The following is a 12316-nucleotide window of genomic DNA, read 5'->3' on the forward strand; positions in this document are numbered from 1 at the left end:
ATGTTATTCAATATCCAAAGATTATAAAGTGGAACTGTTTCTGATTGCAATGCACAGGACAGTAAAGAAATCCTCTCAGATGACTGTCCTTCAGAAAAACTACCTGCAAGTAGGCTATCTAAATAAGTTTACTTCAATTGCATTATTCGTATATAACTGATTTCTGACTGCAACAATATTAGCAGTAGTACACATTAACTGAAAGTCCTGCATCTGCTGAGTCTGCACAGAAGAAGATAAAGATATGTGGCAATAAGGGCAAAAACATTTTTGGTTATTGGCATTAGTTTGTCACAGAAAAGGGACAGAGTAACATTTTTGTAGACACACTGCATGAAAAGAGCTGTATAAAGACAAATACGGGATGGAAAATCCCTGCTAAACTTTAGGTTTTCCAGATAAATGAGGCAGAGTGCTTGAAAAGGTAATACACAGAAGTAAACTTGTGAAACATCCAGAAACCTTACGTATGTGTATGTATATAGGAACTGGTGGAAGTTTCCAGGAATCCTTACAGCTGGTCGTGAGGAGGGGTGGGTGTGAGGTGTGAAGGGCTTTTTTATGTTAATGACCCACAGGTAGAGGTGCTTTGTTTTCAGCTGGGGGGGGGGGGGTTGAATTAACGGTCTCCTCAAGGCAGCACATATTGTGCCAGACATTACCCAGGTGACTAACGTTTCCTTTTTGCATCCTATATAATGTGAAGGATGTCTAATAAAATTTGGTCTATGTTTGAACGGCATTTGGTGTCAGTGTCTTTCATAGCCCCTGATATATATCAGAACTCTCTGCTGCTCAGCTCAGACCTCCAGACTACTGAAAAATCTCATACCTCTAGACCTGCTTAGAATTAGATTCTAACAGTTGGGCGCTCGTCCGGCGAAAGAGGGGAACATCCTCGAACCGGAGACCGAATTTCGAACACCGCAGATCGGGGAGGACTCTACAAAAAGGGGGTAAGTGTTGTGATTATTTCTAATAAATTTGAAATACAGCGCTTACCCCTGTAGAGTCCTAGAGGACTTGTGGAGTCCTAAAGGACCTGTATCTTGTTGACTCGAGTCAAAACTGGTTAATCCACTCAGCCCAGTTGGGGCAGGTAGTGAAGTCGTTTTCATGAAAAGGGGGAATTTGATTAAATTCTCATGGCCCTGGAAGTTGAGGCTACAGCCCACGAAACGAATCAAATATACATGGTTGAGCTCATTGTATATTTGAGATCATGGTGTCGATAAATGATTATTTAATTAAATATTGATCGAGCGTGGCCCATTTTTTTTTAAATAAGCTGATTTGAAATAAGATAACATTGGAAAAAGCTATTTGATTGAAAAAAATTGTGAACAAACAAACTTTGAACAAAACAATTTGTTGAAACTTGACACTGCAATTTTGAAATAATAAATTGCTAAATGTATGACTAAATTTTGCAAAACAATTTGATAAATGAATAATTATTGATAAAAACACTGAATAATTAAACATCAAACGATCATTGTCTATTTGAATAAAAATATTGAATAAAAACCTAATTAATATTTTACTGAATATATTGAAATCGGATTTTTGCATATTTGACATAGTTTACAAAAGTAATGTCCAAATTCTATTCCTAATACGGTACGGACACTAATTAAGGCTGAGCGGAGGAGCACAGAAAACCCGGGTGTCTGTCTATTGCTTTGTGCTTATTGCTGTTTGTTTAATATTGTTGCTGCTATTATTTGTTTACATTGTGTTGAAGATGGGGGATTCTGCCACGGCCAGGCAAAAGCCTGATGATTTTATGTATACTAATAATAGAGGTTTTTATATTGAACTGTACGTCAGTAAGTTAGTGGTTAGTAATTTAATAACTTTTCATCAAAAAAAACCCAACACAAGATGCGCCGCCATATTTTATGTCAAATACTAGGCTACCAGCCTAAGTTTACTGTGGCCACAAATCACTGTAAAATACCTGAATGTTTTACAAATCTCACACGAGGTATGCACACGTCACAGGGGCAGATTTGTGCTATTTTGTTGAAAACATTGGAGAGCGATGTAACAAAAAACATAATTGATACGTGCCGCTGTCTGATTCGGGAAAACCATGTGACTGGAAGCGAGGGGACTGCAGCGTCTCGTCATCCACTCACATGGGAAGATCATGAATATCATGATATGCTTTTTGATCAGCTGCGCGTTTTTCTAAATAAACGGTTTGGCATTTGCCAGTATTTATCGTTTGCATTAAACAGAAAGATAAAACCAAATGAAACTGCCTCTAAATTTTGCACACGTTTTGAAGCAGTATGAGTTTATTCTAGACCAGTGATTCCCAACCGGGGGTACGCGTACCCCAGGGGGTACGTGAAGAGTTTCCAGGGGGTACGCGAAAAGATTTACATTTTACTTTGATCTCATTTACTTTTAATAAAAATGTCTTTCGTTTGTCCAGTCATTTACCTAAGATTGATATTTGTGAGGAAAGCATTGTAAAAAGGACAACTTTGTAATTTTAATCTTATCATTAATATAATTAGGCGTCAAGAGTAAATGCGCTGCATGATCCAAAACGCAATAGCGATGTCCAACTCAAGAAAGATCTGACTATTTTCAATGAACCTGAATAGTTTCTAAAGACACAAAGTTTATTAACTATAAATAATGTTCAAATAATGCTATAATATTCATTCCCGCTGCCATTACATTTTCAAATTATGCAAAAAAAACTTTTGCATTGTTTTTGGCTAACATATATTGTCCCAGATGATGTCTTTTGTATTTATAGAATGTCTTAACACATTTTGTTTCTCTTAATATTTAACTGAATAATTTAACTTATTTGCACACTTTAATTATCAGTAACTTAAATTGAGATTGTAGTAAATTTAGGGCATTTACTAAAAAGGATGTTAGAGCTCAATTCCAAATAAGCGCCGGAGTGGATAATTTGCGTGTGATTTACTACAAAGGCGCAAATAAAATACACAGGCACAATAATGACATAAGCACATTTCTATAATGACCATTGCAATCTATTAGAGCAGCGCAAATTAGTACAGGGTCGCAAATAAGAGACCTCGGCAGGACATCGCAATGAAAATGCGGATTGCGGACGGTGAAATTCCAGCTAAGTGAAAGTAAGAACCGGAGGACGAAAGATGAACGGTAAAAGAAGTTTGAAATACCTGATTTGACTTCTCCTCGTGACTTCTCCTCCTCTTTTCTTCAGCAAATTAAACATAGCATGGCTTGGCAAACTATATATTTTTTAAAGTATGTTCCTCTGGCAAAATTTAATACTCTCCTCGCATTAATGTTGCTTCTAAAAGGAAAACTCCCACAAATGCAAATGCAATAAGGTCGCAAAAATAACACATTTTCAGAGCTAAATATCTACTGCGTGTCTTTAGTAAGTTCAGTCGTTATTTAACGCCAAAATGATGGTTTGCGCAAGCTGTAAAAGGCCCTTAAAGGGGTCATATGATTAAATTTTTTTAATTTGTAAAATAAGTCTTTGGCGTACCCAGAACCCATATGTGAAGTTTTATCTCAAAACACCCAACAGATAATTAATTATAGCATGTCAAAATTGCCATTTTGTAGGGCTGAGTAAAATGTGCCGTTTTTGGGTGTGTCTTTTAAAATGCAAATGAGCTGATAAAATGCAAACACTGATCACAATGATAGTGGTTTGTTGAAATAAACATGCTACATCAGTCAGTGCTTTTTACTTTAATGTTTAAAATTAATAAATATTACTAATTATTTATCTTTAAAACACAACTTAGGTTTAGTTTCGATGAAGGGGTACTTGAGCCTTACTGATAGGGCTGTGGGGGTACTTGGGGCAAAAAAGGTTGGGAACCACTGTTCTAGACTACCAAAGTCTGAGTGCTTTGTTACAAATATGTTGAAAAACATGAATCCTAGGCAAGCGTAAATCATAAGGTTACAACCACTAATCTGTTGGATATAAATGTGAGTAGACGGATTTGTGAGTCTGATGCATCCGGTGACTTTTTCTGTTTAAACTGAACATGCTATGTTTTCAGGGCATGTCTCATCAAACGGGAAACAGCTTGCTCAAGCACCGGAAAGGAAACTGAGATTTGATATACTGTGTTAGTATGTGGACAAAGGGGCCACATACAATGTGACTGTCGTTCCAAGGGGGGGCGCAATTTTAATCCAAGAGCGCCATCACATAGACAGTCAATGCAACAGCCACAGCAAGTGCATCAGAAAATATCTGACAGTAATTACCAGACAAACTGGCATAACAAAACATACTGAAGAAGACCACATTTATCTATGCTAACCCTATTAATAATGAAAGTTAACTTTACTTAAATTTAATGGTAAATAGCATATATTTCTTTTGGATACTGGGGTTGAAGTATTATTAATGTTCACCTGAATATGAGGGACCAACTACTGATAAATTTGCTCTTTGGGTAGTCCAGAAACTGAAATGTTCTGTCCCATTACACCACCTCTGGAGGTAAGAGCTCCAGGTGTCAAGCCATTTTTTCACAAATTTCACATCATACCAGATGGTTGTCTTAATTTGCTCGGGCGAGACATAATGCATAACTTAAATATGGAACATCAAATTTCATGATTCTCATGTTGTTTACTCTTTTATGTCATGTTTACAGACATACATTGATCCTCTGCCTATGGGGGGTGGAAGTGAGAAGGCCGACCAAGACCCAGTAACCGCCCGCATACCACAGGATGTAGACACTTTGATTAACCCATGCCTATAGTCTCAGTCAAACAATGATACAGGTTTCATTGATATGAAACCATACAAAGTTAAACTTAAACTTGTGTCCATTACACAATATCCTTTGTCAAAATAAAAGGAAGATGGCATAAAACCTATTATTTACAATTTTGTTTAACAGGGTGTCTTCATACTTACACGCCAAACAACACACCGATTAACCCGGTGGTGAATGCTGATGGAAAGACATGAAGTCTTACACAAGAATTAAGAGCAATCAATAAACTGATAATTCCTCTGTCTCCAATTGTTCCAGATGTGCCGACTGTCATAAATTTTATACCATGCACACATCATATTTCTGTCATTGATTTGTGCGCTGCTCTTGTCTCTCTGTTCCAGTGCATCCAGACGCGCAGCCACTGCTAGCCTTATAGGATAGGGGGCGCAAATACTAAGAAGGGTATGCTAAATCAGTGGTTTTCAAACCCTGGGTCGCGACCCTCTGGTGGGTCGCGGAAATTAAAAACTGGGTCGCCACTCGCCAGAAAGATTTCAAAAAAATGTTACTAAAATAATTTATTTATTTTATTATAAAAACTATAATAATTATAACACACTTGAATAAAAGCACAGTAAAATATCTTTTAAATACACTAAATAAAAAAATACTCCACCACTGTGTCACATGACCCATGTGCGTGCAGCTTACTGTATTAAATTCATAGACAGCAGATTAAATTGCGCACGGGGTCACAGCCATTTTTTAAATGATGCAAGGGGAAATAAAAACTCCTAAATAAAAATAAAAATGTGTTTGGTCTGATTTAACAAAATATATATTTTTAATGTATTTGATTGGTTTGTCGAAAGTGAGCGCGGAAATGTTTAGTTGTTTGCTAAGCAAAGCGCCACCGTTACGACACGGTTGAGTTTTGCAGTAAGACTGACACGTTATGGTTCTGCTGTTATCTTTGAACTATTTTCGCTGCTGAAACCACAAAAACAGTCAACATTGCGTCTAAAATGTAAGTGGCTTAATATTAATTACTTGTTTAGTGAACTGTCATGAAATCTGTCACATTTTCAACCGTGATGTGATGCTGCTTAACTGTATCATGTTATTAAAAACTTCACATTTTTACCGCAGTATGTTTAACCCACTTTGTCAGTGTTTACTCACTTTTATGTTTGATGCACTTATTTGTTTAACTTAGCGTTATTACATTATGCACTTTCGGTTGTCATTGAGACTAAAGGATGCAGAATCATTAGCGTGTTTTGGTGATTGTTATTGGCGTTTTAATCTAACGTTACTTGTCCCTGATAAGCGGACAAGCATTGATGTCGAGCCCTGCGACGTGTTTTAAGACTGCTTTAGTATAAGCTAGGTCCAATCTTTAAGACTCCTCCGTTGTGTTGCGTATGTCAGTTCTTCCTCGTTTTTTGCCCATTTTCATAATTAATGATATTATGAATTGCAGTGAGGTTCATCTCATTTGTGCCCCCTGAAAAAATGAAATGCCCATCCGTGAATTTGTGTCTGGCGTCGGGTCTGCTCATTAGGTAATACATACAGATGCGCGCGTGCACGTTTCACCGGGCTCACTCCACTATGACGGCTTTCGGCCCCGCCCTGCTTCATGCTACTAAGGGGGGGTAGAGTGTGGGTCGCATAATTTTTATTTTTTTTAAATTAGGGTCGCTCCTAAAAAAGTTTGAAAACCACTGTGCTAAATCACCATCCGTCCTCTCCGCTGCGGAGAAAAAAGACATTGAAAAAAAAGATCGACTTGCTGATGACATCATGGTCTCTGCTCTGACTGAAAAGAACTGTGAGAAAGCCTCCATTATCGTCTGCAATATTCTGGGGAACGCTGGTTTCAAAGCATCAAAAGAAAAGCTCCAGTGGGTCAAGCAAAAGTTCTCGTACCTGGGTCACGTCATAATGCCAGGTCTTCGAAAAAAAAAAAATCTCCACAGATCAGATTGAACTGATCCGGAAGATGAAATTCCCACAAAATGTGTAACAGCTCCAAAGTTTTCTGGGGTTCATAAACTTTTGTCACTCAAGGAAACCTGAGTGTGCTGCCCATGACAGACATTTGCGGAGTATGATTGATCACAAGGCATCGCCTGCATCACTGATATGCTGGACTGATAAAGCAGAGACTCATTTCATGGCACTGAAACACGCCATTACTACGGCTCCAGCTCTGGGCCATCCGAACTATGCAAGAACCTTTCACCTGCATAAGCGAGAGGCGAAGGGTGTGGCTCTGGGTATCCTTTGGCAACAACAAGGTTGCACTTATAGGCCAGTGGCATATCTGTTTAGAAAACTAGATAATGTAGTCACAGGTATGCCTGAAATGTCTTTATGCAGTGGCTGCTGATGTTCTGTCTGTACAGGTGGCTGAGAGAACGAGGCTGTCACAGTTAGGGGTGTAACGATACACCAATTGCACGGTTCGGCTCGGTTTACGGTTTTGGAGCCACGGTTCGGTCCGATTCGGTTTGCTGTGGGTGTAGGGTTCCTGTCATTTTACCAGCAATGCTAAGGAACAATAGATTAACTTAACTTAATAACAACAACAAAAATAACTTGATGTTTTCTTTATTCACTTAAAATCAAACTTTAACTTTAGTAATGCAGGACTGTAATTAGCTGTTTATCAGGTGATGAATATCATTCCTTAGCTAAAAGGCTGAAAATGTTACTGTTGAAGTCAACTAATGCATGAAATAAATGTACTATGAATCTGTAAATCTGAGTATAATGTGGGTTTATTATCAGTAATGAACTCATCAAGGTAATCATCACACACACACACACACACACACACACACCAGAGGTCGCGTTAGACTTTCACTTTTAAAAATTCTGCCATCACTATCACTTATTATTCGTCATTTCATGCTTTAATGATAATACTTTTTTTGTTTACATGTTCATTTTTAATCATGGACTTACAAAACGAGCATTCAAGTTAAAATGTGTTTAATTATTTGTGAAGAAGAGAACAGATGAACAGAGACCATGTATCACTTTACATGTTTAACATCATGAAACAGATGAATTAATGATTTTTTTCTCACAGTGACAGCGGAGGCAATTAAACACGCGAACTTGTGCTGAACAGGCAAAAATAAACAAATCAAATCTCCGTTGCGATTAAAATGGCAACAAACGTGTAAACCCCGTGTTTTTACCTCAGACAGACGACGTCTTGTTAGATTTTACTTTTGTTCTGAAGAATGATCTCGCGCTCTTCTATTTCACTTCGGTTAACCCGATCTGACACGCAAGCACACACGCGCGCGAACGCAAGCACACGCACACAGTTACGACAAATTGTGTGTGATTTGTCTACGACACGAATTCCATTCCTGTACTCCACTGGAAACCCAAAATGCTCCCACACAAGAGACTTAAATGTGTCGGGGGGATCCGCAATCTCAGGCGGAGCAGCCATCCTGTGACCTGCGCTCACTCCCAAGTCACGTGACATGACATGACATGCACTTGGAAAACAGTAACTTTGGAATTTACTATTTAGAACAGCATTTAAAAAGCTCTTATTAGTCGTTACTAATACACTTTAATCAAATATATGCAAATATATTTTTTAATAAATAGATTAGTTAGTCAGAGATAAGTGACATTAACCTCAACAATGGGCAGCAGGAGGCGTGAGAGTACCGCGACACGACACGGGAGGTTTGCGATTCGTATCGTGGGTGGTGTATCGCGATCGTTCGGTTCGGTTCGTAATATCGTTACACCCCTAGTCACAGTCAATGACTCTACACATTATATCAAGTAGGTGCATTTTTACACAACACAGGACGGCACAGAGGCGATCTGGGTATTGAGGCTACACTGTTGGCAATCAAAAATGTAACGATCCAGCCCACTTTTAACATTAATTTTTGGGACTGGTAGACATGACTGAGCACGATCTAAAACATAACTGAATTTTTTAATGGGGGGGTCAGATCTATATGGATGGCTCATGTGCAAAGCCATCGGACAGTGTCTACCTGTGTGGTTATGCTGTGGTGTCGGATACTGGTGAGGTTATTGAAGCCTTTGCTCTTAATTACAACTCAGCACAAGCTGCAGAATTGATAACTCTATTACGAGCTTATGAGCTAAGAAAAAAAGGCACAATCTACACAACTCTAAATATGTTTACTCTAAATTTTTTAAAAACATGGGAAGCCTGAGATTTTAAGACAACAGATGGTAAGTCCTTTTCATTTAAAAATTCATAAAAATTCATTTAAATTTGATAGGATTTAATGTTAGTTTAATAATACAATTTTTAAATCCAACAGATTAAATAGTAAATAGATGTGTTATGATGTATGTGATTATATATTTTTATTCTGTGTTTGATAGACAACTATAATGAAGTAGCCTACTGTAATGAAGCTGCAGAACGACACAGAGACTCTGAGGACATCAACACAGAAAATGAAGTAAGAAGATCATATGTTCTTGTATCTGTACAGTTTAATGTAAATTTTCTAAAATGTACAACTTATAATCAAATTATTATGTCATTTGATTTGTTGTTTGTGTGCGTGTGTGTGTGTGCGTGTGTCTATTATGCCAAATACTTATATGTACTTTTTATATTTCCAAAGGGCTCCAAAGAGATGTCTGTCCAGATGAGGGTGCATCAATGTGACATTTGCTGACAAGTATATGCTTTAGAAATGTTTGAATTATACCAGGACAGAGCTCTGCATTTGAATCTACACTGCAAAAAAATCACCTTTTAACTTATTATTTTTATCTTGTTTTCAGTTGAAAAACTAAAAATTCTTAAATCAAGATGTATTTTCTTGAATGAGCAAAATTACCTAAGACAATATGTCTAGTTTATAGACAAAAATATACAATATAAGTAAGTTTGTGCCTAAAACAAGCAAAAGTATTTGACAATGGGGTGAAAAAATTCAGCTTGAATTAAGTTTTTAAGAAAAAAAGAACATTTATTTTAAGATTTTTTCTCACACCATTGGCAGATATTCTAGCTTTTTTTAAGCACAAATTCACTTAAATTTTATATGTCTTTGTCTAAAAACGAGACTTATTTTCTTAGGTCATTTTGTCCATCAAGAAAAAGCATTTTAATTTTAAAACAAGACAAAAACACTAAGGGCTCTATCTTGCACCCAGCGCAATTGACTTTGTCAGTGACGCATGTATCATTCGTATTTTGCGCCGGCGCACAGCGGGGTTTTTCCCTCCACAGATGCACGTCAGCAAACTAGGGAATGAACTTGCGCTCCCTGGGCGGTTCAGCGCAAAAAGGAGGCGTGTTGCGGCGCAAACCATCTCTTATGCTATTTTGCAGTTTCAAAAAACAATTGCGCTACTAACCAAAAAAAACTAGTCTAAAGTCAGTGGCGCGTTGCGCGTGGTTCATTATGCTATTTTAAGGGCGCATGCTTGACCATAATGTATAGCGTGCACAACGCGCATACACTTTGCTTATCTAATCTACACAGATGCAACAGTTATTTTTGCAAATCATAAATTGCTACACTTAAAAATATTAATACACGAGATAAGGGGAATCATAGTGGTGAGCATTGTGGTGATAGTTTTTATTTATTCTCATGCAAATAACGAGAAAAATATTTTCATAACTTTGTTGTGTGGCTGTATTACGTTTATTTTAGGTAAATAATAGTTAAAATGTTTTCATAAGAAACCTTAATGTATATGAACTTGATTTGTAAGAGTACTTTGGGGTTGGACCTTGCTTGCGTTTCTTGGGTCCGATTTCAAAGCCCCCAAACCCTTTCAGGGGTGAGGGTGGATGCAGCGATGTCCTCTGCTGGCGTCAGGTCATGTGTAGGCAGATCCACCTCCCGTTACACGGCGTGCCCGATTTATGCTGGCAAACTTGGGATTTACAAGAACGTCGGTCTCCTCGGCTGTGAACCGCTCCTGGCGTGTGCCTGGTAAATCCGTTATAATAATAGCAACCCGCCATGGAACTTGCGCCCTTGCGTTTAAAGGGAATGTTGGATAGCGTTCTGATTGGTTTATTTGACGTTACGCCCAAACCCCACCTATGAATAAGGAACCTACTTCAGACCAACCCCTTATTGATTTGCGCCCGGCGCATGAGTTATTTCTCATGCCGGGAAAATAGCAACAGTGCCCAAGATCCGCCCACAAACTCACTTGCGCGTTGCGCTTCGCACTTGCGTTTCAGATCGTTAAAATAGGGCCCTAAGTAAGAAAGTCATTTATTGCAGTGTAGGACTGATTTCTTAAACAATATCAATATAGTTGTTGTTCATTTTATTTAGATCATGTACTACATTACATTGGCAGCTGGTGACTTCATTTGTGTGGTTTCCTATTTAAAAATGTGTTCTGCATGTCGAGTGCGTGTATGACAAAACACGTGATGCACATGGTTTACATGACACAACAAACACATTTTGAAAAACGAAAGCAATACACATGACACTCCGAACACTTATTTTGAATTTGCACCCATTGGATGAGCAGTCATGGGGGGGGCACTGCTACATTACATTGTACTGCTTTGAATGTAGTTTTCATTGTTGCTTTTATTTTGTTTTATTTTCCTCTTATATTGTTTTCTCTGTCTGTATATTTATGAGTTTAAATAGTATTGTTTATGTATGCAACTTTTAATATTTGTGTATAATATTGTTTTGTGATTGTGCCAATTGTGGATTGTTCAGTTTTTTATTAAATAAACATTTCAAACTCAATTCAAGTTTTTATTTTTTTAGGGGTGTATAGTAATATATAGTGTGGGGGGGATTGTAGTCTATCTGCATAGCAGGCAAATAACCAATCAAGTCACTAAGCTATGAGGGCTTGGGTTGGGCTTAATACAAAGTGTAACCAATCAATTCAATTCAATTTTATTTATATAGCGCTTTTCACAAAAGTCAATTGTTTCAAAGCAGCTTTACATAAATAGAAGCAGTGAAAAGCACAGAAAACGACAGATAGCACAACAAAATACATGATCGCATGAGCAGTTAAATTTGCTGCGGCTATGACTCAATATTATAATTGCACGTATTACTAAAGCAACGTATAGAAGTGGAAGCTAGGTAAAGCCCAAAAAGGCTGCCTCCCCGGGGTGAAAAACCCCCTAGGAGAAAAAAAACCCCCGGGCTTTTATCCGAGGAAAAATAAGTCCTAGGAGGGAAAAACCCTTGGGAGAACGGAAATGGAGATTTAGCGGAGATTAAGCGGTTCTGCCGGTGATTGTTGGTCAGGTATCAGCTGGGCATAACGTTGAAGGACAGCCAGTAGATCAGAGGTGTGCCGACTTTCACATCTACCGGGACTGGGTCTGTTTGTCTCGTCCTCGACAGGGAGAGAAAAACAAAATCGTATTAGCGTAGCGGCCGTTCATATGTATTGAGGTGTCACACAGTGATGTGGTTTAACTCAGCTTAGTTCCAGACAGACTAAATATTGTGGCATAATTATGTTATCCACAGTTGAGGATTTAGCAAATTGGGGGCCCAATGCGAGGGTATATATGGTAAATAAGGGTCACCTTCCGATCTTTAAGAGAA

This window comes from Paramisgurnus dabryanus, chromosome 10 (assembly GCF_030506205.2).
Source record: "Paramisgurnus dabryanus chromosome 10, PD_genome_1.1, whole genome shotgun sequence".
In the NCBI taxonomy this organism is placed as follows: Eukaryota; Metazoa; Chordata; class Actinopteri; order Cypriniformes; family Cobitidae; genus Paramisgurnus; species Paramisgurnus dabryanus.